This window comes from Bos indicus x Bos taurus, chromosome 1, assembly GCF_003369695.1.
Source record: "Bos indicus x Bos taurus breed Angus x Brahman F1 hybrid chromosome 1, Bos_hybrid_MaternalHap_v2.0, whole genome shotgun sequence".
NCBI classification, from domain to species: domain Eukaryota; kingdom Metazoa; phylum Chordata; class Mammalia; order Artiodactyla; family Bovidae; genus Bos; species Bos indicus x Bos taurus.
In genome coordinates, this window is record NC_040076.1 from 115,589,494 (window position 1) to 115,616,361 (window position 26,868).

The 26,868-nt window shown below is 37.7% G+C and overlaps 1 pseudogene; it reads right to left on the minus strand.

Annotated features, from left to right (window-relative positions):
- Positions 1–4,691: 4,691 nt before the first annotated feature.
- Positions 4,692–26,068, minus strand: LOC113898093 (annotated as a pseudogene).
- Between the last annotated feature and the right edge of the window lie 800 nt (positions 26,069–26,868).

Below are 26,868 nucleotides of genomic sequence, written 5' to 3' on the forward strand. Positions count from 1 at the left end.
TCTCTAAAGAACCTGTTTTAGAAGGTTTAAAGCATCTCGTGCCTGTCACGGTTGGGAGGCTATGAGCAATCACATGCGGCCGGACAAGCCTGTCAGGCAGACTAGAGAACCTTCAGAGGAGTTTGTAGGTTAAAACACTCTTGTCACGCCCAGGAGTTTTTATTAACTGGAGCTCTAAGTTAACTCCTTCTCTGAAAGAGGTGGTGAGGGACAGCCCCTCGTAAAGTCAGAGGTGTAGGTGAGAGCATAAAGTAGTAAAGTAGGCAGGCTCTGGTTATGGGGGTAAATGCTCAAGGATTTCCAGGGGGACTCCTGAGGCTCAATCCCGCCTTTGCGTATGTCGAGCCTACTTCCTCATGACCTTTGCCACGGGCGGAGTGCCTCCCGCCGGCTCCACGCACACATCCAAATATATATAAATTTACAGAATTACTATGACACCAGCACTTTTCTTAAACATTCCTCTTAGCCTCTGTGGAAATATTTTGCACACATATTTTATGAAAGACATAATGTCCAAGAATTCACATTAATGCTTCCCAAGTGGCTCAGTGGTAGCTTGCCAATGCAGGAGACCCGGATTCTATCCCTGGGTCAGGAAGATCCCCTGGAGAAGGAAACGGCAACCCACTCCAGTATTCTTGCCTGAAGAATTCTATGGACAGAGGATTCTGGAGGGATAAAGTCCATGGGGGTCATAAACAGTCGGACATGACTGAGCACATACTCGTTCACATTAATGGAAAAGGGTGGAATGATAAACAGCCCAAAGTTGGTAGAATATAAAATCATATACATTTGACCCTGCCCCACATGCCATACCTTGTGATAACAGGAAGGACAACAAACATCCACCAATACGTTTTTGAAGTGAGGCAATAGTTCAGGACTTGAGTCGGAAGACTGCTTTATGAACTACCAGCTGCAGGAAGATTAGTGAACAGGATGATTCCCCAAGAGGCAAACAAAGCAAAAAGGACTGTCATACCATGCAAGTAAATTTCCTCATTTTTGTTGTTATTTAGTCTCTAAGTTATGTCCAAGTCTTTTGTGACCCCATGAACTGCAGCCCGTCAGGCTCCTCTGTCCATAGGATTTCCTCATTGAGTTCACATAAAAGCTGAAGATAATATCACACTGACAGCAGTTGATTTGAATGCTTCTCATTCATAAATGGGCTTCCCAGGTGGCACTAGCGGTGAGGGTTGGGGTGTGGATGTGGGGGTGGGGGACAATACCTGGGTCCGGGAAGATTTCCTGGAGGAGGAAATGGCAACCCACAACCCATTCCAGTATTATTACCTGGAGAAACCCCATGGATAGAGGAGCAGGCTGCAGTCGGGGGTCGCATAGATTCGGACACGTCTAAAGCACCTTAGCACACATGCACGCATTCATAAATAGACTGGAATGTAGCAAAATGCTCTGGCCTTATAATTACCGTAGTAGGCTGAAAAAAACGACGCCTCACCAGGCTCCCCAGCAGTGGCACAGGCCAGGGGAACCATGATGACCTCATCACGTGGGAGTTGTGGCATGCACTCTGGATGGTGCCGCGCTGCTCAAAGAGACCCACGAAGGTCCTGCGCAGGCAGCACAGTGCTGTGGAGGCAGGGCTAAGACCAGGCCCAACCACCTGGGCCTCTGGAGTCCAGAGCCCACCATGGGGATATTGTCAAGTTAAAGTGAGTTTATTAGGGTGGGCCCCCATCCTATATGATTTGTATTCTTATGAAAAGAAGAAAATTTGAATAGACAAATGTATACAGGGAGACTAGCATGTGATGATTGGATTTGTGCTGCCTCAAAGCAAGGAACTACCAGAGACTAGGACAGAGGCTTGGGAAAACATAGCTAGAGAAAAGAATAAAAAGCTTGGAAATTTTAGATATTGTGGTATGGGATCCAATCAGGTCTTCCCTTATACTGCCAATAAAGCAATTACAAAAGATTACTTTTGCTTCAGTTCAGCTCAGTTCAATCACTCAGTCGTGTCCGACTCTTTGCGACCCTATGAATCGCAGCACACCAGGCCTCCCTGTCCATCACCAACTCCCGGAGTTCACCCAGACTCAGTCCATCGAGTCGGTGATGCCATCCAGCCATCTCATCCTTGGTCGTCCCCTTCTCCTCCTGCCCCCAATCCCTCCCAGCATCAGAGTCTTTTCCAGTGAGTCAACTCTTCGCATGAGGTGGCCAAAGTACTGGAGTTTCAGCTTTAGCATCATTCCTTCCAAAGAAATCCTAGGGCTGATCTCCTTCAGAATGGACTGGTTGGATCTCCTTGCAGTCCAAGGGACTCTCAAAAGTCTTCTCCTTAGATGTTTCCAAACTTAAGAGGAAGCCAGATGCCCACTGTTAGAGATTGCAGTGGAAGTCTATCCAGGCTTTTTTCAAAGGTCTCTTCCAGAAATGTTCTGAGACCAAATTCACAAAGTAAATAAATGAGGATTGACTGGGCTACCTTAGCATACATCTATCCACGGTTTTAAGTAGGAAAAAAAAAAAGGAAGGAAAGGAATAAAAAAAGTGATTTCCTGCTCAGTGGAGTATAAGGTTTTTCAGGAATCAAAACCTAAACTCCATGAGCTTTTCTCTAGCTGTGGGCTACCCTTCCTGTCCAAGGATGTAAAGCTATATGCTAGTGAGACTCACACTAACACTCATAAGATTGAAAGAATCTTCTGTCAGGAATTACTGTAAAAAATATTCCGACTGTGGAACAACCAACAAAGTATTTTTTTCTGGCAAGCTGCAGTTTTTATGGTTTGCTTACACATCAGTTATTGTTGCAGAATATGCTTTCATAATGAAGAGATTTCCAAGAGGGTTTTTTTTTTTTTCTAATAAGAACTAGTAGCCAATATTCTACATGATGACAATGGGAAGGAGATTCATTATTACTAAAAAAGAAATACTTTTACAAAAACTTTTAAAATATATATTAAAAGAGTTTAAAGGAAATTAAATCAAAACTGTGAAAGTATAAGTTGTTATATTGTCAAGTTTCTATGTAGAGTGTATAAATGACAATGCAGAAAAATAACTGATTCCAATGACTTTTGTTTTCATTTGTGACAGTCATGGGGTTATTTCTCATCCTTTAAGTGCTGAAATTGAGCTGAAGAAAAATGGCTCTTTGCTTATAGTTAATTTCTTTCAGATTTGAAAAATGTGTGTGGTTTGTGGACTGTCATATTTAATTTGCCATCTGAAATATGTAGGTTTGCCACAATGTCTGTTCTCAACTGAAGAAGTTAGATATCTCAGTTCTTCTTGGGTCAGCTGGGTTTAGATTTTCTTGCCACTCTCCAACAACACACACACAATTTCTTACTACATTTTCAACTTCTTGATTCAACTGATTAAGCATAATACCCAAGATTCATATTTCATATCATTGTACTATAGATTTGTTTTTACAACAATAAGTATTCTGTTTTATGATTCCACTCAACAAAATGCTTGCAGATATGATTTATTATTTGGCTATTTTGAGATGATACATTTGATGGGTTTTTGGGTTTTTTTGAAAAACCTTTTTCACTTCACTTTCAGATGGGCTATATTGGTGAGTGCATATTTAGACTTGATTGTTATAATAAATTATAATGTTGATCTGTTGCCGTTTGAAAACTACAAATTGGCTGAAAATGTCGGGAAAAAAAGGCTTCCTAAAAAATATGCAAATCCTAATCCCTACGAATGTTTCCAGGTATGGGGGGGAAAAAAAACAAAACAGAGTATTTGTAAATGTAACTAAGGATCTTGAGCTAGGAAGATTATTCTGGGTTATTGGGGTGGACTCTAAATGCAAAAACATGTATTTTTCTGAGAGGAGGGCTGAGGAGAAGGCCATATAAAGATGGAGAAGAGAGAAGTTTGAAGATGCTGACCTTTGAGATTAAAGTGACTTGACTTCAGCAAGGAACACTGGCAGCCATAGATGAAAGAGTCAAGGAGGCCTGATAGAGCCTCAAAGGTAGTATGGCTCTTGTCATAACCTGGATTTTGGTCATATGATACTAATTTTGGACTTTAGCTGTCTAGAACCTTGAGAGAGTAAATTTCTATTGTTTTAATCCACCAAACTTACAATAATTTTGTACAATAGCCACAGGAAACTGATACAATTACCTTGCAATTTTTTTTCCTCTTCCCAATTGCTACTGCAATTTTTGTGCCTGTCTGGAAACTGTCTTCTCTAACTTGCTAGTAACCATCTTATTTCTAAAATTTAATAAGCACTTGTCCCTTTAGAACCAACATACTTACAATAAAGTATAAGTGAAGGGAAAATTGGAGAAGTGAATGGCAACCCACTCCAATATTCTTGCCTGCAGAATTACATGGACAGAGGAGTTTGGTGGGCTGTCCAAGGATGTAAAACAGTCCACTGGCTTGCAAAGAGTTGAACACTACTGAGCGACTAACACTCACACATTACTGAGTCACACACACACACACACACACACACAAAGGGAAAATGGATGTGATTATATACTTTTTTTATATGCAAGTTCTGTCAGTCAGAAAAATTGATAATCTATTCAAGGACATACAGGTAATGTTGTAAGATTCAAATCTAGAATTAGACAACACAAATGATATTATTCTTTGCACTACAGTTATAAAATATCAAAAATTACAACCCAATAAGTGAAGACCACACATGTTTTATATAAATGTATTTATAAATTCTTATCCAGCCAACTAACATACATTATCCCTTATTCTGAGACCTAGATTTAAATACAGTGATGTCATAAATGATAAAGCTCCATGGATTGCATCCTGAATATGGTCATGAGCAACTTGAACTCCAACATTTTGAAGTCTTGAAACATATATAAGTCCATCATCTCTCAGGACATCATATTCATAGGTCAGAATATAGGTTGATGGCAAATTCTGTAACTGGGACTCATTGGCCAACAAGGGTGATAATCTGATATACATAAGTGCTGGTGATGAATAACTAGATTTTCCAAGAATTGGTTTAGTATAAATATGGCCCTCCTACTTCTTGGGTAAGAGAGTACTCCAGTTAACAAACTTGAACAAATGTCTTGATTCCAGAGGCATATGTTGGTTTCTTCTCATTGCCTGGGGAAATGCTTCATCCTTGGTTAAATACACACTCACAAGTTTTATGGGTATGTCTCTTGTCAGAACTAAACCATGTTCACTTTCTCAGTGAGATGGTAAATAAGAATCAATGAACTGTAAGAAAGGGTAAAGCAAAGCTTGTATCTTGATTTTATGTTTTATTTCAAGATCATTTTGCACCTGAAAAAAAAAAGATAGTATCTTGTAATGCAAAGACTTCTGAAACACCAGGAGGAGGAAATTTAATTTTAATAATTTATGCAATCTTGAGATAAACAAGTCTATGTAAATTGATGGATGTTAAAATTATTTTCACAATACTTATGTCTTTCAGTGATATGAAAAAAAGTGTCAAACTTATTTCAACAGTAAAGTTTTAAAAATTTTCATGTTGTGGGTGAGACTGATAGAGATACAAACTTCCAGTTATAAAATAAATGTCTCGTATGTAATGTATAACATGGTGACTATAGCTAATAATACTATGTTGTCTATTTAAACATTGATAAGATAGTAAGTCTCGAAAAGCCTCATCACAAGAAGAAAGTTCTAAATATGTGTGGTGATGGATATTAACTAGATTTATTGTGGTCATCTTTTTGTTTTATATATACATATGTATATAATTTTTATATTGTACACATGTAACTGATATACTGTTATATGCCAATTACTCTCAATATAAATTTTTCTAAAGTCATATGGCAGAAGGTGAGGCACTATTGGTCTATACCCAAGAGAAATGGGGGAAACTGGAGCTGCAGCCTCAGTGAGCTCCTCAGTCTGAGATGCTGACAAAAGTATCAGCAACCTGGCTCCATTACCACAGTAACAGCACAAACTATTGCTTAGATTTGTGTTAGCAAATTGACGTCTTAGGATCAGTTGAGTTAGTACATAAGTGAGTTCAACACAGAGGGAAATGGGGGAAATAAAGAATGAGAAGGAGAGATAGAGAGGAGAAAGGAAGGTACATACATTTATGGTGTTTTTGTCAAAAATCACCAATAGAAATTACCTAAGTAAGATATTCCTATGGAAAATTGACAGTATATATAAGTTTGTAAAAATTCTTGGCTGAAAGTAACCTAAGTGAATAGAAGAAATCAATGTAACTATTAAAATAATCTTATTTCATTTAAAAATTAAAGATAAATGTTTATATATTTAAAATAAATGTTAAAAATTAAAATATTATAAAATATTCTTAAAATTTAACATAATGTTATTTGGCTAATAAAAAAAGTTCCCAACATCATGCCATACATTTTTAAGAAATATACAAATGTAGAAGTACCAAGACAAAAAATGAACAGGTAAGCCAGTCGATAGGTAACTTAGCTTGTGAAAAAATAGTAATGTGTTTGTGAAACAAAGGAATAAAATTATGAAAAACATCTTGATGATATTCACACAGTTTTACATGCAAGGGAAAGATGTGGAATAATTGACAAGGATTTTCCTTTCCCGAGGTAGTGGGTATCCTGAGGTCTCATTTGTGACCCTAAAGACTATCATAGAGAACCTCAGGATAATGTCCAAGGAACAACTGTCTCAGCCGAAGTGTCGCATCTGAGACAGTGGCATCTGGACAAATGAAAAAACCTGCTACTGCTCCAGGTAAAAGCTCAGGAATGAAGGACATATCTCTTGGTCAACCTCTCACCACAGTGGCTAGCTGAACCTAGTGGAGGGAATACAGTGAAATTCAAGAGGACCATCAGAAAGGGAAATGCACCTCCACAATGCATGCTCAGGGTGCTAGACATTTCACAAGTATATAATAAAAATGAGCCAAGATAAAGCCCCCTGACAGAAACTCCTCTAGATCCAAAGCTCTCCCAAGTACCCTCAGGTAGATGATCTAATGAGCAAAGGTCCACTATCTACAACTCACCCTCAGTGTCCCACACTTAAGAGACAGGGACCACATGCCCAGGGATGAGGCAAAAAGGAATCTACCAACTCTCTTATCTAGCTCTAACCTTCCTTTCTGTACTGTTGCATGAAATAAATCACTTTCCTATGCATGTGCCACTGTTTGCCACCCCTACATCCCTATTGTGCCCCCTCTTGCCATTTAAACCTTTTTCCCATCTCTCTCCTGTCCTTCAAAGCTCCTTTCAAAGTCAACCATTTTCTTTTCTTTTCTTTTTTAACTTTACAATATTTTCAAGATATTGGGAGAGCACCTTCTAATTAGATCCTTCACATTTGGAAATTCTGCCATATTCTCAATATCTGTGTTATCAGTCTGCTGTAAACTTTTCAGATATTTTCTACACATTTTCTATATACTTATAACCATATATATGTGATAGATGGGGAAACAGTGTAAACAGTGGCTGACTTTATTTTTGGGGGCTCCACAATCACTGCAGATGGTGATTGCAGCCATAAAATTAAAAGACACTTACTCCTTGGAAGGAAAGTTATGACCAACCTAGAAGCATATTATAAAGCAGAGACATTACTTTGTCCACAAAGGTGCATCTAGTCAAGGCTATGGTTTTTCCTGTGGTCATGTATGGATGTGAGAGTTGGACTATAAAGAAAGCTGAGCACTGAAGAATTGATGCTTTTGAACTGTGGTGTTGGAGAAGACTCTTGAGAGTTCCTTGGACTGCAAGGAGATCCAATCAGTCCATCCTAAAGGAGATCAGTCCTGGGTGTTCATTGGAAGGACTGATGCTGAAGCTGAAACTCCAATACTTTGGCCAGCTGATACAAAGAGCTGACTCATTTGAAAAGACTCTGATGCTGGGAAAGGTTGAGGGCAGGAGGAGAAGAGGACAACAAGGATGAGATGGTTGGATGGCATCACTGACTCAATGGACATGGGTTTGGGTAGACCACGGCAGTTGGTGATGGACAGGGAGGCCTGGCATGCTGTGGTTCATGGGGTCACAAGGAGTCGGAAATGACTGAATGACTGAACTGAACTGAACTAGTTTGGTCATAACTTTCCTTCCAGGGAGTAAGCGTCTTTTAATTTCATGGCTGCAATCACCATCTACAGTGATTTTGAAGCCCATAAAAATTAGGTCAGCCACTGTTTCCCCATCTATTTGCCATGAAGTGATGGGACCGGGTGCCATGATCTTAGTTTTCTGAATGTTGAGCTTTAAGCCAACTTTTTCACTCTCCTCTTTCACTTTCATCAACAGGCTCTTTAGTTCTTCTTCACTTTCTGCCATAAGGGTGGTGTCATCTGCATATCTGAGGTTATTGATATTTCTCCTGGCAATCTTGATTCCAGCTTGTGCTTCCTCCAGCCCAGCATTTCTCATGATGTACTCTGCATAGAAGTTAAATAAGCAGTGTGACAATATACAGCCTTGACATACTGGCTCAATACTTGTTATTATTTTATTTCCCATTGGGTCTAAGATAGTAAAATGCTCAATACAGTTTGAAAAAATAATAGAAAATGAGTGAATAAATATTGCTCTTCTTTTTATAATTTTGTTAAGAGGACACTATTCTTGGGACCAGAAGTCACAGGATATAAAAAGAAGTAACAGGCATATAACAAATAGGTCGCCAAAATAACTCTGAATTATTGATCTATAGCTTAGTTATTTTCTTCTAAAGTCATCTCGACTCAAAGACAACCAGTTAATCAGAATGCAAAGGTACAAATAACCATTAATCTTGAAACATAAATATTAATGCTGAAAAAGCCCTGAATGGAACACACTAAAAAATGGACATGAATATCATATAAATGGATATGTATTCCTCATTTTGTGGTCAACTCATATGTACCTGAATGCAAAAAAAATAAGTAAGACATTCATTTCAGGATGTCATTCTTTGGAGAAATAAGAATGAAAGTACAAAGTCAAGAAAGTTGAAAAACATACCCAGCTCATAGAAATATTCTTGAGAATTGGACATCAGTAACTGTATTTAAATTGTCCATTTCACTTTGTATTACTTTTTCAGTAAAATAAAGACCGTTGGGTAACTCAGTAATTAAATGATTATGGAAGATGTTCAACAAAGCCCATTCTTTATCTTTTTCAATAAGAACACAAGGGATATGATGCTATTAAACCTTATATATTTAAACACCATTAATCCTAAATTCAGGCTACTTAAAGAAAAATTCTCCTATATAAATTATTCACTCTGTACCTTATTTATTAAATTACCTAATTTGAATCTCTAATTTTTCAAGTTATAGGCCTTGCCACTAATATTATTGTCATTGTGAGAGTAGTTTATTAACATCATGGTAAAGATTGATCTCCTTGATCTCCATATTTGAGAGCAAAATTTGGGACCAGTTCATGAAAGGCATCTATATTATGGTTAAAAGCTTGGAGTTACATGTACACTCCTACATCAATTTTTTTGTTCACAACCAATCCCCAGGAGTTGGGAGTCATGGCTGAGGATTGTTTGGTCACAGAGTCAGAGAAGAGATGATGTTCCATGACTTTCTACCGTGCCCAGAGAGGCCTGTATCAGTCCACCAACTCAGCTTCTTTGAAGCCCACTCATAGCAGTTGTCTGTGTCACGAACACCTATGCCTGATATAAAGCCTACCCCAGGCTGCCTGAAGCATTATTAAGTCCTCTTCTACCTGCCAAATGTCCTGAGATCGAATATCTAGAGCATGATACCCTCCTGGAGAGTGGTAGTTTCCTCCTGCCAGTGGACTATACTTCAGTCCTTGCACTGAATCCCTCATTATACTCACTGGTTCACCAGGGTCCCTTCCAAACTTAGACTCCTGATTTGGGAGTGTGTTATCTATCCAAAGCCCTACACATCTGCAGAAGCTTACCCACTGCCTGTCATTCATAGAAAAATCAGTTCAATTCAGTCGCTCAGTGGTGCCCGACTCTTTGCAACCCCATGGACCGCAGCATGCCAGGCTTCCCTGTCCATCACCAGCTTCCGGACCTTGCTCAAACTCATGTCCTTGAGTTGGTAATGCCATTCAGCCATCTCATCCTCATAGAGAATAGATGTGTGCAAAATGTTAACTTATTTATGGTGTTCCTACATTGCTAGCAATGTCTTTGTACTCACACAGCTCAGCAAATCTGTTATATTTCAACCTTGAATACCTAGCTTTATGATAATGTGATCTCCCTCCTCTCCCCACCCCACCAACTAATTTCCTCTCCACTGACCTAACTCCACCCCCCAATACCACACCCAACTTTACAAAACACAGATAGTCAGTGAGTATCTGGATGTACTATGGATGACCATGAAGGAATTCCAATATGAGAGGCCTTTTGGTCTCATTCTAGGACACATGTTACAAGCACACTGGAAGCTGGAGAAACCCCATACCAGGCCTGCTATAGTCTAAATGTTATCTAAATGTGCTTCCATTATTCATATATTAAAAATCTAATGACCAAGGTGAGGGTCTTAGTAAGAACACATTTGAGAATTGATTTGGTCATGAGGTGAAATCCTGGTGAATGGTATTAATACCCTTATAAAAGAGGTCTTAAATGGCTAGCTCTCCCCTTCCATCGTGTGAGGATGCAATGAAAAGCCTGTGAGCTGGGAAAGGGCCCCAGTTCAACTTCCAGAACTGTGAGAAATAAGGTTCTGTTATTTATAAGCCACCTAGACACTGGTATTATATACAGAAGCTCAAACAGACTAAGACAGGGCCCTTTAAAGAATCCAACTTACTCTCCTCTTTATGGATTCATCCCATCCTTTCCTGTTTCTTATTACCCCCTCAAAAATCCTGCCTCCCATTATGTTCTAAAAGTAGGACATTGCAACCTAGCATATGATGTAAAAGTGCCAGATTCACAGTGACCCATGCCCAGGTGCAATACCCAGTCAGTTGGGAAAGAGGAGCTTGAAATCAGTGCTACTCCATGGTTAAGATGTTCATATCTGAGTTTGAGTCCTGGACAAGTTATTTAACCTTGTAAACCCTCAGTTTCTTGATCTTTGAAATTGATGTAATAATAGTAAGTGCAGCATATGGCTTTTGCCAGGGCGAGATAAAGCATTTATAGTACAGTTTCTGGCATACAGAAAACAATAAATACTGATTATATTTCTTATTGTCATTGAAATAAATGTTGAAGGAACCCAACAGCTTATCTTTGGAATGCTTCAGAAAATATTTGTTGATCTTTCAACAGGCAAACCATAGGAAATGACGGCTTAGCTCCATTTTTGATTGAAGATACAGAGGTACTATCTGAACTGGACAAACATCTTAATAACTCCTATATAAACCATAGCTCAAACCACAGAAGGCTTCTGAAAAACATATGCTCCCCCAAACCCATGTAAGTATTATTATATGATGGATCAGTGTCGTCATACACTGCTTCTTTTTACCATTTCAATCACTTGCTTAATCTGGTTTGTTACCCAGTTCTCTCCTATTGTTATTTCCCTTATTTCTCTAGAATACACATTTTTGACCAGCCCCACCTCCACTTTTAAACACACACCAAGCTCCCAGAAGTTCACTTTGGATTAAAGCTATCTACTCTTTGAGAAGTCATGATTACTAGTATTTAATGTGTATTTGGAGAAGGCAATGGCACCCCACTCCAGTACTCTTGCCTGGAAAATCCCATGATGGAGGAGACTGGTGGGCTGCAGTCCATGGGGTCACTAAGAGTCGGACATGACTGAGCAACTTCACTTTCACTTTTCACTTTTCACTTTCATGCATTGGAGAAGGAAACGGCAACCCACTCCAGTGTTCTTGCCTGGAGAATCCCAAGGATGGGGGAGCCTGGTGGGCTGCCTTCTATGGGGTCGCACAGAGTCAGATACGACTGAAGCGAATTACCAGTAGCAGCAGCAGCAATGTGTATTTATTCCAAGCAAGACATTCTGGTTACTGTTTTATATTGAATTTCCTCTTGTTTATATCTTAAACTTCTCAAATCTACCTCCTTGCCTCATCTTTATTCATTATTCCCCAAATCCAATACTATAGTTCCCCAGATCTGTCAATTCCACTTCTTTTTATTTCACTAATTCATCCACTTTTCTCCATCCCCACTGCCACTATCTTAATCCACGGCACTCTTTTTGCTGCTCAAAGTACTGAAATTCTTTCCCTATTCCTTCCTTTCCCACTTTCCAATTTACTCTCCATTTTTTAACAGAATTTTTTATTTATTTATTTTTTTTGATGTGGACCATTTTTAAAGTCTTTATTGAATTTATTACAATACTGGTCTGTTTTATGTTCTTGGTTTTTGGAACCTGCATTAGAAGGTGAAGTGTTAACCACTGGACTGCTGGGATGTCCCAACAACAGTCATTTTTAAATAAGAATGTGATTGAATCTTTTCAATAACTTCATTGTCCCCTGGAATCAAGGAAACATATCTCACAAGGGCCTTTCATGATTTGCCCCACCAGTCTTTCTAACCTCATCACTCACTATACTTTCCTCATTTCCTCTGATATAACATGTATGGACTTCTTTCATTTGTTTGGATCAAAAGCCAAGGAAAGGAACAAACAATGACAACCTGTGCAGGGAGAGACAAAGAGAATCCACCCACACTCTCTTCGGCAATTAAGAGATAGTGAGGTGAATTGAGAGCTTAGCATTGAAGCATAAACATCACCATATGTAAAACAGATAGCTTGTGGGATGTTGCAGTATAACACTGCGAGCTCTACCAGGTACTCTGTGACAAGAGCTCTAATTTTTTTTCTACTAAGACATTAAGGACTACTTGTGAGATTGTTTTCTATTACACAATGGGACAGCTCAAATAAAGTAGCTAATCAGGTACAAAAAGTTGAAGAGAGGAGGAGTTCAAACCCTAGGATATCTGAAGAGTGGAGAGAGAAGACAGGTATGTTGCCAGACTTTGGAAATATAAAGATTTTTTAAAAGATTATTATCCCAGTTTTCAAAACACTTAGAGTCTAATTGGGTATATACACAAGCAACAAATCATAAGACAAACCTTATACTGTAACTGTAGAGATGCAGGTTTGATCCCTGGTTCTGAAGATCCCCTGGAGAGAGAAATGACAATCCACTCCAGTATTCTTGCCTGGAGAATTCTATGGACAGAGGAGCCTGTCAAGCTACAGTTCATAGGGTTGCAAGAGAGTCAGACATGACTTAGCAACTGAACAACAGCAGCTAGATACTATAAATTTATATAAACTCCTTCAGGAAATACAGAGGTAACATAGAGGAGGCTTGGCTGGAGGACTTTCTGGAACTTATGGCACATCCAGGTGGAGAAATCTATTTGTGTATGTGGGTTCTGAGTTCATAACAGTGATCTCAGTGGAAGGCATAGATGAAGCCAGGAGACCAGACAGAGAAGGGGATAAAATAACGACTGAGTGTTGAGACCTGGAAATACTAGATTTAAAGAGGAGTTTGTTTCATGTAAAACTGAATGGAGGAGAAGTAAGAGGAGAAAAAGAGAGAGTGCTATCATAGACCTCATTGGAAGAGTTTTCTAAAAAGCCGGCAAGCTGGCAAGGGTTTTAAATGATAAGAAGAAGTTATATAAAAAGAACAACAAAAAAATGCCCTTAGATTTAGAAAACAAAGATGATTGACAAACTTAGCCACAGCAAGTTAAAAGGAATGGCCAGGAAAAAACACAAAGAGATGATCTGAGGACGGTATATGAATATGTAGAAAAAGAGTATAATTAGATTTCAAGTGAAGTTGGATATAAAATAAAGGTTACAGATAGGATGGAATGTTGGATAAGTGGTTACAAAAAGCTCATTAGCTTTGGCTTTTTGTTTTCAGGTTTAAGATGAGAAAGCTTAGATATGATTGATTATATACTAAAGTAAAAGAACAAAGTTAGAGATTTTGAAGATACTGGAAAGAAAGAAAACAATTTTTAGAAAAAGATCCCTGGAGATGTGGGAGGTGGGAAGCAAATAATCCAGCAGACATGGTAAAAGTAACGGGAAACATGTAAACATAACAGAGGAATTGTGTCTGATGGTTGGTTGGTTGATTTCTCTGTTGGTGTCAGGGATAAGACAAGATTTAAAAGAAGTACATATCTGGTAGCCACTGCCCATTATTTCAGAGAAGGCGATGGCACCCCACTCCAGTACTCTTGCATGCAAAATCCCATGGACGGAGGAGCCTGCTAGGCTACAGTCCATGGGGCCGCTAAGAGTTGGACACGACTGAGCGACTTCACTTTCACCTTTCACTTTCATGCATTGGAGAAGGAAATGGCAACCCACTCCAGTGTTCTTGCCTGGAGGATCCCAGAGACAGGGGAGCCTGGTGGGCTTCCGTCTATGGGGTCGCACAGAGTTGGACATGACTGACGCGACTTGGCAGCAGCAGCAGCCCATTATTTATTTAGGAAAATATATTTTAATTGATAGGCAATAAACAAAGATAAACATGTGAGTCAAAAACAAATTTAAAGTAGGAGGTGTCTTGGATGAGAGAGAGAGACCAAGGAAAGAGACAGAGAGATAGAAATTCTTTACATATTATTATTTTATTCTTTATCTGGCTAATAAAAATCTCTTACCCTTAAACTTCCATGTTAAAAAAAAACTGGCTATTTAAGGAAAATAATATGTAAACCATGAACTTCCAGATGTTCTAGCTGGTTTTAGAAAAGGCAGAGGAACCAGAGATCAAATTGCCAGCATCTGCTGGATCATCGAAAAGGCAAGAGAGTTGCAGAAAAACACCTATTTCTGCTTTATTGACTATGCCAAAGCCTTTGACTGTGTGGATCACAATAAACTGTGGAAAATTCTGAAAGAGATGGGAATACCAGACCACCTGACCTGCTTCTTGAGAAATCTGTATGCAGGTCAAGAAGCAACAATTAGAACTGGACATGGAACAACAGACTGGTTCCAAATAGGAAAAGGAGTACATCAAGGCTGTATACTGTCACCCTGCTTATTTAACTTCTATGCAGAGTACATCATGAGAAATGCTGGGCTGGAGGAAGCACAAGCTGAAATCAAGATTTCCAGGAGAAATATCAATAACCTCAGATATGCAGATGACACCACCCTTATGGCAGAAAGTGAAGAAGAACTAAAGAGCCTCTTGATGAAAGTGAAAGAGGAGAGTGAAAAGGTTGGCTTAAAGTTCAACATTCAGAAAACTAAGATCATGGCATCTGGTCCTACCACTTCATGGCAAATAGATGGGGAAACAGTGGAAACAGTGTTAGACTTTATTTTGGGGGGCTTCCAAATCACTGCAGATGGTGATTGCAGCCATGAAATTAAAAGACGCTTACTCCTTGGAAGGAAAGTTATGCCCAACTTAGATAACATATTAAAAAGCAGAGACACTACTTTGTCCACAAAAGTCCATCTAGTCAAGACTATGGTTTTTCCAGTAGTCATATATGGATGTGAGAGTTGGACTATAAAGAAAGCTGAGCACCAAAGAATTGATGCTTTTGAACTGTGGTGCTGGAGAAGACTCTTGAGAGTCTCTTGTACTGCAAGGAGATCCAACCAGTCCATCCTAAAGGAGATCAGTACTGGGTGTTCACTGGAAGGACTGATGCTGAAGCTGAAATTCCAATACTTTGGCCACCTGGTGCAAAGAGCTGACTCATTTGAAAAGACCCTGATGCTGGGAAAGATTGAGGGCAGGAGAAGGGTACGATAAAGGATGAGATGGTTGGATGGCATCACCAACTCAATGGACATGGGTTTGGGTAGACTTCAGCAGTTGGTGATGGACAGGGAGGCCTGACATGCTGTGGTTTATGGGATCGCAAAGAGTTGGACATGATTGAGTGACTGAACTGAACTGAATCCTCATTAAAATCACCCTCAACATAATCATACAAGAATGGGAATCTAAAATTCTGTGGCATTGAAACAGCTATAGTTGATTCAACTCTTACGAGGCAAACACATGTTAGTGACAAATCAATTCTATCATAATTGTGAATATTGTTTCCACGGATGAGGAAGAAAACAATCCAAATTTGAGACAAAGAAAATTATGATGGTTAAATATCTGGTGTCAGTATGGAGCAAAACAATTTTCTTACCTGCCAAGTTGACCCTATGGACTGTTGCTCACCAGGCTCCTTTGTCCATGCGATTCTCCAGGCAAGAATACTGGAGTGGGTTGCCATGCCCTTCTCCAGGGGATCTTTCCAATGCAGGGTTCAAACCAACGTCTCCTGCAATGGCAGGTGGGTTCTTTACCAGTAGCGCCTCCTGGGAAGTCCCATCTGTTACTTTAGAGTAAGGCAATTTTGCCGTCACAGTTAAACAGCTTTCAAATGTTAAAAGATAATAATTTCCAAGCCTTTTAAATGTCAAACTTAACTTGCTGTATTGATATAGGTGTTTTGGTTTTATAGACCTGAGGAAGTTAGCCAATCTTTTATTTAATCTGTCACTCTTATTAAGATAAAGTTTTTCCTGAGACCAGGATGGATATCCCAAGAAAAGTTGCTTTCCCTGGACATATGTTCCACTTGATGAATTTAGGGAGAGAAGGAGATTCTGCTAATTCACCCAAAAGAGAAGAATTGAGGAATCTGTCTGTCTTGAGTAGAGAGTTACTCAGTTCAAGGTTAACAATTGATGACAGATACCATCCAGTGGCTTATGCAATTCATCTGGATTTGATTAGCACAGATGAATAGTAGCTCCCAGAGCAATGGTGATACAGTATTCATGGAAGAGGACAAATGTTTCTGCTTTCAATGGATTTCAGGTAATCTGTGCAACACTGAGATGTTCGAACTACATGTTCGAACAAAAATGGCGGTAACAAGGTTGCTACAAGTCAGTCAATAGAGTGTCCTCATTAATTACAGTTTCTGATTAATATTTACTATTAAGACTTTTTTGTAAAGAAAATCTTAAAAATATTTTTAAAGATGTGTCAAATATATAAGATCATATGTTGCCATAAAAATATTATTATAAGTCAGATTACCACCTTATGACAAATGATCCAAATTAGTAGGAATAGTATATTTAGAAAAGACAAACTATAAACTTTAATAAATACAGATATCTTATATCACAGTTTCCTTTTAAAATTACCTATATTGAAGTACATAGTTTTTAAAAGTTGATCAGAGGGAACTTAATGATTACCTCAAAATATCAAATTAATTTATATTATTTTCTAAAATTAAAAAGATATTTATGATCCTAAATAAATAAAAAATAATGCATAGATTAAAAATGGATTAAATGGCTATTTAATTGGATTTAAATGCTGTGATTACATTTAAAAATATTTGTTCCTCTTAAAGAATAAGTGACTATGTTCAGAAGAGTTTCCTTGACTATATTGACCATCCAGATCATTGTGACAGGCCAGCAACATTAATGATTTTAGAACACATTATGTAAAAAAAAAAATCTTGAAATTATAGTAGTAGTCATTGTCTTTTAATTATGGTAATATAATTGCAAAATGGAAAAGTTCCACAAAATAAAGTTATGTAAGACTCTATTTGCCCTCCTAACCCAGGCAAACATCTTTTTATATTGTAATTTTATATGAAACAATGAGTCATCTTTTTGTATACCTATAAGAAAGACAAATCTAATATTCCTTCTTGAGGTCTTCTCAGGGTATACAACAATATTGATCTCTCAGTGGTGTATTCTTATTGAAACTGAGTTTTTCAGGCCATAAATATGTAACGTATTATTAAACACAGGATCATGACATTTTGAAAAAAAAAAAAAGATTTATAATATATTACAAAGTAGGAGTTCATTCTGATGACCCAGATCAAGAATAATCCTAGAACAAGTAAAACTTTTTGATTAAAATATCTCTTATAGAAAGCTTAGCAAACCATGAAGATGAGTAACTTGAAGTATAGTCATAAAAATAAACAGGAAAGGGTAAAGGAAATGATCTTTTTATGTTATTTAACCATACTGAGTTCTGATGCACTATTTTCAGCTGTAGCAATCTCTTTGGACAGATAGAAAGTTAAAGAGATACTATCTTCTTGAATAATTAATTAATAAGACTACAATAATTTCAAATTTTAATTCACTGCACTACAAACTTTACTGAGAATTGCATTAGTGAGCATTGCCTCGAAAGTGGCTTTGTTAGTATTTAGGATTGCCCTGCCAGAAAGCTATAAGGCAGGTCTTCACATCTTTGTAAGTCTCCAGGAGTACATCTAATTGTCATTTCTAAAGCTCCCTTCACTTACAAAACCAAGCAAATATTATAATGTAGAAGCAGAAATTGTAAGTGTGGCAAGATGTTGCCTGATGATTATTGGGTAATTGCTGGACAGTTTTCAAAATCTCTACAGCCATAAAACTAGTTTTAGGTAAGATTCAAGGTCAAATTGCTATATGACTTGGTATAGCAATTGGAATAATAATCTCAAAGAAGATACAGTCCTCAACTTTCATTCTCTACCACACTTCACACTCCACCTCAGCAAGATCCTTTTTTCAAATACAAATCAGTTCAGATTGGAAGAGATCTCAAGAATCAACAGGTTTAATGGTTTGCAAACTTTCTTTTGGGCAATGAAATTGTCTTTTTTCCCCGTAAGGCAATTTATATAGAACTGTATACATGAAGGGGATTAAAGTGAAGCATCTTTGGTTGAAAGGAAGCGTGGGGTGCACAGCCAAAGAAGAAGCTTTGCTATCATCCTTACCAATCTGGCTCCACATCTAGGGGTTTGCGGTGTGTGTATGTGATGTTACATATTGGCTTACACATATAGGCTTATGTTTATGGATATGTACATATATATATATATATTTGCATGTGTCTGTGTATATATAAAATATAAACATGTGTGTACATATATTTGCATGTGTCTATGTGTATATAAAATATAAACATATGTATGTATATATAATCTTCCTTCCAACCCTGAGTATTTTATTTTCAAACTGAAGAAGAAAAACTTTTTCTTTTAAAGGAGTTGGATTTCTTCCCCAATGATTTAATGGGGCTAATATAACACTTATATCAAAACCTGACACAGAATTTTTAATAAGTAGAAATAAATTCCTCAAAACCCACAGATTTTTAATTCTAGCAAGTGAAAACCAACAATACATGAACATTTTAATTCACCATAACCTGTGAGGCTCGTGCTTGGAATGCAAGCATAATTTAGGATGATTTAGGAGAATGACATTAAAACATGTATAATATCATATAAGAAACGAATTGCCAGTCCAGGTTCGATGCAGGGTACAGGAAGCTTGGGGCTGGTGCACTGGTGCACTGGGATGACCCAGAGGGATGGTAAGGGGAGGGAGGTGGGAGGGGGGGTCATGATGGGGAACACGTGTACACCCGTGGTGGATGCATGTTGATGTATGGCAAAACCAATACAATATTGTAAAGTAAAAAAAATAAATAAATAAAATTGAAAGATGACTAACACAATATTGTAAAGTTTAAAAATAAAATAAAATTTAAAATAAATAAATAAAAATTAAACAAAAAACAGAATGGAACAAAAAAAAAAAAGAAAGATAAAAAAAAATCTGAAAGTCAACTGACATAATCCAACATGTTGAAAGAATAAAGAAGAAAAGTCACACTGTGATTTCAATAGTTGCATTATAAACATTTGGCAAATTCAGTAACCATTTATGCAAAAAACTATCAGCAAACTGGGAATAGAAGGGACTTTCAATGTAACAAAAGCCAGCTATGAAAACTCTTCAGTTTTTTTTTAGTGAAGCATTGAACAATGTTCTCCTAAGATCCAGAGCAAGATAATTGTAATCAATATTCCTGGAAGCCCTAGCCAGTACACTAATAAGAGGGAAAAGCAAAGCATAAAGACTGGAAAAGAGGAATTAAAACTCTCTCCAGAGAGTTTCTGTCTCTGGTTACAGAAGTTATGATTGTTTTTGTAAAAAATCCTGCTGCTGCTGCTGCTAAGTCGCTTCAGGAGTGTCCGACTCTGTGTGACCCCATAGACGGCAGCCCACCATGCTCCCCGGTCCCTGGGATTCTCCCTCCAGGCAAGAATACTGGAGTGTGTTGCCATTTCCTCTTTCAATGCATGAAACTGAAAAGTGAAAATGAAGTCACTCAGTTGTGTCTGACTCTTAGCGACCCCATGGACTTCAGCCCACCAGGCTCCTCCATCCATGGGATTTTCCAGGCAAGAGTACTGGAGTGGGGTGCCATTGCCTTCTCTGAGAAAATCCTAGGAAATGTAAAAAAAAAAGAAGAAGAATATATGAGTGAAACTTTCAAGGATATGATTGGGAAGGTCAAAGTAAAAATGAAATGTATTCTTGTACACTCTCAATGAACATTTGAAAAATTTTATTTTAGATTAAGTTCCAAAATAAGTCAGGGATGAATTCAAGAAAAGATTTGCAAGACTTCAGCATTGAAAAAATAATATATTATTTAGGAAGTTGAAGAGGACCTTATGCATTACTTGAAAGTCTCAATAATGGTAAGATATCATTCCTCCCCTAAATTTTTAGGTTTAATGCAATACCAATCAAAATCCTATTAGTGGTTCTTTCTTAGAAGTTGACAAAATATCCTATTATTTTGATGGAAAAGACATGGAACACAAGAAACAATTGTGAAGATAAGAACAAAGCTGAAGTCAGCATGGTATTAGCATAAGGGTAAAATATATAGATCAATGGAACAGAAGAGAAAAGTCAGAAATAGTCATGTTATGGTCTTTATTTTAGACTCAAGCATCACTGTAATCTAATGAGAAAGGATAGTCTTTTCAGTGAATACTGCTGGAGGAACAGGGTGTCTGCATGGGGGAAAAAAATGAGCTTTGAACTCCACTTCCCAATAAAAGACAAGGGTGTACCTGTTGAGTCACTGCCACTGCTAAGGTGCCCCCAGAACTGTCTCCTAAAATACCAATTTGGATAGGATCCACTCCATATTTTGTAAGAATTTTATCCTGAAGAAAAAACTTGACTGCAGTAATGCTGTCTTGAAATGGAGCAGGAAAGTGGTGTTGAGGGGCTGGCTAATCTATAGCTTTAAAACAAAACAATTTTATTTAAACAATTTTTTAAAGTATGGTTTATGGCTCTATCTGTGAATGTAGCTTTCAAACACCAAATGGATGCAATTTAACACCATGTTCTCTTGTTTAATCTTCCAAATACCAAAACTGAGTTCTCTACTAACTTCTTATATGAATGACTCAAAATTGATGTTAAAGTTTTCAACCTTGTATCTGAGGTCCATGGATGGCATTGCCCAGGAGAAGTATGGAGAGTATTAAAACTCTCGAGAACATAAACATGAATTTAGTGCAAGTATATTTTGGATTGGAAATGCCCTATAGCTCATGTCATATTCTCAATGTAACTAGCAATCTAAGCATTAAAAATAAAAAAGCATATGAATTTTTGAAGGCAGTAGATCTAAGAGCATACTCTAGGCAAATGTTCAATTTTTTCAAAGCAATTAGATAAAAATTATACAGACTGGCAATGCACATACCTCATTATGAATAATGCACAGGAATTGATTCTAAATAATTTTTTTGAAATATAAATAGTATTTAGATATGCTAGAGAGCTTGCTTGTTTCTGGTATTGATCAATTCATTTGCAAGGTAAACTATCTTACCATCCCTTTAATGGATACAAATGGATTTTCCCCCAACATGTGTGGACCAGTAAAAACAGGAGAGTACTTCTGTTAACCTGTTCTCAGGGCTAACTTTTTCTTTTCATTCTTCAGAATGCTAAAATTAGTAAGTATTTGTACTTAACATTAAATATTGGTGAGATAATTCTTATATGTTTATTATAATTTATATTTAGAAAATCCTAAACAAAGTATAATTTAAACATAGGTATGTACCAAAAGATGTTGGTTTCTAGTTTAAATACAGTACATTTAAGCTTTTAGAGCTAAAAACAACAAAAATCATAAGGATCTGATAGACAATATAAGCAAAGCACAAAAATATCACTGTATTAAAACAGATTTAAAATCAATGATTTAGATTACTCCAAAAGCTATGGAGGTAGAAAGAATATCCTAATATTATAAGTTAGAAGTATCCCTGAAAATAGAAGTTCTTCCTTGTTCTATATGTAACCATAACAACAAGGACAGAAATCACTGCTTAGATGACCCATTTTTAATCTGTTTTCTCTCTAAACTTTCATAGCTTCCAACTGAAAAACCACTGCCACCAACTACAAATGTCACAATGATACCACTATGTCATCTCAGAACTGTTGGATTGGAAGTCTCTAAGGATAATTTTGTTACTATAAAAAGGGGAAAAGGGAAGAGGGGGAAGAATTCCTCCTGGGAATGTTGGCTTCAGATATCCAGACTATGATATCTGGATATCCGGATATCCAGACTATTTCCAGCATGAGTAAGAAAATACGGACCTGTCCTAAGATATTCTGGTATGCCCTTGCAAAATACAGAATGCAAAATCACTTTTCCAAAGAGTGGCTTAAAATTCTCAGCTATTCCCAAATTTTGCCTCCTCTATTACTTCCAAACAAGAATTACTGTAAGTTAAAACATTTTATTATTAGTCTTAATACAGCATACTATCCCCAGTGTGTAATAGTTTATTAATTTCTTCCTATCTAGCTGGATTACTTGGGGCATAATTAAAACCTTATATAACCTAAATTTTATGTGTCTAGAGCAATAGTCTTTTCTAAAAATGCTCACCCTGGGATGTCACTCAGAAATTCTCACAATCACAGAAAAGTAATGACATACTAGATCCTCTTGAAGATCTATGTTGCAATGGGGATGAATAAAATACATTAATTAAAAAAAATCTATTTGAGGCATAACTGATTTGATTTGGAAATCACATCTCTACTGGATAAAGGCAAAAATCACAGTGACAAAAAAAAAAAAAAAATCATTCTCTCACTCCACTCCCACAACCAAGCTTGCTTGCCGTCCATCTGTTCAGAAGTCAAAAGTCTTATGCTCTGAAATAAAGAAATAAGTGTCAAAGTACTCCCTGTAATTAAAAAGCAAGAGAAATGATTATAAGTATGACCTTGGAAAGAAATGTGACTTGTCAGTGTCACATAGAAACATTTATTTCCTTTTCCTGTTTCTATGCAGAGGGACCTGAATCACCATGACACACTCTGCAGTAATGTCTTCCAGGAGTCAAAAGATGATTTTGTTAATTGGTGTTCTGTGAGAGAGAAGCTGGGTTAAACTTCAACCCCCTCTAATTTTCTCATGCCATCTGCTGTCTGTACACAATGATCCTCCCCAAAACCTTCCATGGCTTGTTGTGTTTTCTTCTGCTCTACTCATCAAGGTAGCAAGTTTCATATGGGTTAGTCTTAACTTGAGTGACGTGTATACCTCAATGCACATTCTCCAAAGCTTTCTTTAGAAATAATGGTTATGTATTAACTTCAATATATTTGAATTTTGTGTTAATATTTCAACTGGTTAATATTTCAGGGGATAAAGAAAGGGATAGATGTATTGACTCTCTAAAACCACAACACTGAATAATATGGTTCCTCCAAATCTCCAAATTCTTTGATTATGAAATGGTCCAATACATTATGAAATGGTCCAATAACCTTGACATTTAAGACAGAATGTAATGAAAAGCAACTACATTTTGAGAGAGGTTCTTGGAAGTCAGTGTATGGACTTAGATGGACATGTTCATTTTGTCATGCTTGGCACACAAGCCATCAGCTCTCCCTCCAGTAGGCACACACACACACACTCCTCTCTTCCCAGTTAACCCCAACTCCAGTTTGTCAGCACCTGGTCACAATACTTTGGCAAAACGGTGACATTTGCGATGTACTTACCACAAATCCTAGAAATTCAGAGAAGTCTCAAATCATAATCAAATTTCAAACTTTTGTAAGGTGTTCTGAGCATATGAACAAAACTTCAAAGTAAAAGCAAGAATACACAGAACTATACAAAAAAAATCTTCACAACCCAGATAATCTTCACAACCCACCTAGAGTCAGACATCCTGGAATGCGAAGTCAAATGGGCCTTAGGAAGGAAGCATCACTATGAACAAAGCTAAGGGAAGTGATGGAATTCCAGTTAAGCTATTTCAAATCCTGAAAGATGATACTGTGAAAGTGCTGCACTCAATATGTCAGCAAACTTGGAAAACTCAGCAGTGGCCACAGGACTGGAAAAGGTAAATTTTCATTCCAAACCCAAAGAAAGGCAATGCCAGAGAATGTTCAAAACTGCACAGTTACACTCATCTCAGTTCAGTTCAGCTGCTCAGTCATGTCCAACTATTTGCGACCCCATGAATCGCAGCATGCCAGGCCTCCCTGTCCATCACCAACTCCCGGAGTCACCCAAACTCATGTGCATTGAGTTGGTGATGCCATCCAGCCATCTCATCCTCTGTCGTCCCCTTCTCCTCATGCCCCGAATCCCTCCCAGCATCAGGGTTTTTCCAATGAGTCAACGCATCTCACATGCTAGCAAAGTAATGCTTAAAATTCTCCAAGCCAGACTTCAACAGTACGTGACCATGAACTTCCAAATGTTCAAGCTGGATTTAGAAAAGACAAAGGAATCAGAGATCAAATTGCCAACATCTGCTGGATCATCTAAAAGCAAGAGAGTTCCAGAAAAACTTCTACTTTATTGACTGTGCCAAAGCCTTTGACTGTGTGGATCACAATTAACTGTGGAAAATTCTGAAAGAGATGGGAATACCAGACCACCTGACCTGCCTCTTGAGAAATCTGTATGCAGATCAGGAAGCAACAGTTAGAACTGGACATGGAACAACAAACTGGTTCCAAATAGGAAAAGGAGTACGTCAAGGCTGTATATTGTCACCCTGTTTATTTAACTTATATGCAGAGTACATCATGAGAAAGGCTGGACTGGAAGAAACACAAGCTGGAATCAAGATTGCCGGGAGAAATATCAATAACCTTAGATATGCAGATGACACCACCTTTATGGGAGAAAGTGAAGAATTAAAGAGCCTCTTGATGAAAGTAAAAGAGGAGAGTGAAAAAGTTGGCTTAAAGCTCAACATTCAGAAAACGAAGATCATGGCATCCAGTCCCATCACTTCATGGCAAATAGATGGGGAAATAGTAGAACAGTGGCAGACTATTTTTTTGGGCTCCAAAATCACTGCAGATGGTGACTGCAGTCATAAAATAAGAAGATGCTTACTCCTTAGAAGAAAAGTTATGATCAACCTGACAGCATATTAAAAAGCAGAGACATTACTTTGCCAACAAAAGTCCATCTAGTCAAGGCTATGGTTTTTCCAGTGGTCATGTATGGATGTGAGAGTTGGACTATAAAGAAATTGAGTACCAAAGAATTGATGCTTTTGAACTGTGGTGTTGGAGAAGACTCTTGAGAGTCTCTTGGACTGCAAGGAGATCCAACCAGTCATCCTAAAGGAAATCAGTACTGAATGTTCACTGGAAGGTCTGATGCTGAAACTGAAACTCCAATACTTTGGCCACCAGATGCTAAGAGTTGACTCATTTGAAAAGACCCTGATGCTGGGAAAGATTAAAGGTGAGAGGAGAAGGGGACGACAGAGGATGAGATGGTTGGATGGCATCACTGACTCAATAGACATGAGTGAGTAAACTCCGGGAGTTGGTGATGGACAAGGAGGTCTGGCGTGCTGCAGTCCTTGGGGTCACAAAGAGTTGGACACGAATGAGCTAACTGAACTGAACTGAACTGAATCCTGTTATCTTAAAATGTAAATTTGGGAGTGGGTCTGGTAAAATTTTTACAATCTTGAGCCATTCTTATGATTTATTGTAATAACTAAATTTAAAAAGTGTATAGCTCTCTTGCTAAAGACTAGTGAATGGGGCATTGTCTGTCCTCTTCTGATGTCTGTGTTAGAAGCTTTCTCCATCCCTTCTCACTGTGATAAAGCTTCTGCCACACGAGACCGCTGAGTGTTCAAGTCTGTTCTCTAGTCCTGAAGCTAAATCTTCTTTTTCAGAGATTGCAAATCCAACATCGTTCACCATAAGCTATCAATAATATTCCTTTTTCCAGTCTCTTCACAGTGCCAAGATTAAATTTTTTTCCATGAATACTGAATCATAAGTAGCAGAACAAATGTAGACTGAGAACGTTTTCAGGTAATGTGATCATCTTAAGAACAAGAGGCTAATTTTCTTTTAAATATTATAGCACCAGTAGAAACCTGTTTTGCAATAGACAGACTCTGACACAGATACCTAATTCATTTCTTATTTGCATGCAGTTAAAAACTCTCACAGTATTTCCTCACCCTGTGATTGCATCATCAGCCCAACGTATTTAAGATGCAAATCAGAGTCTAAATGATAGTTATGAGACAACCATGAAGTGTAATTCTGTGATTGGCTGGTTGCAACATTTTATAAGAGGACGTTTAAAAAAAAGTTGCCTGGTAGTCTGTCAGAATCCAGTCTCACATTATTAGCATGGACTACTAATCCTGTTAACAAATCCTGCTTGTTGTAATGGACCAGACTTTGGGACAAAAGATAAAAGTGTAGGGTCTCGTTCAAGTTTCATTATCCACCGAGCTGAAACTTTTTATTAGACTGAGTACCACCAGGTTCAGTACAGGTATCAAAGAAAAATCCTGTTTTTAAAGGATTACATAGTGATTTTGTCCATAAGGTTTAGTGGTAAGTATCTAAAATTATACTGAGAAATCAGCCTAGGATGGCAGGAAACATCAAGTGTGAATATTGCATTCATGCTTCTTGCCACCTGAGAGCCTGAGGGAGACTTGTCTGTAAAGCAGATCACCTGGAATGATCCTTAGTTCTTTAGT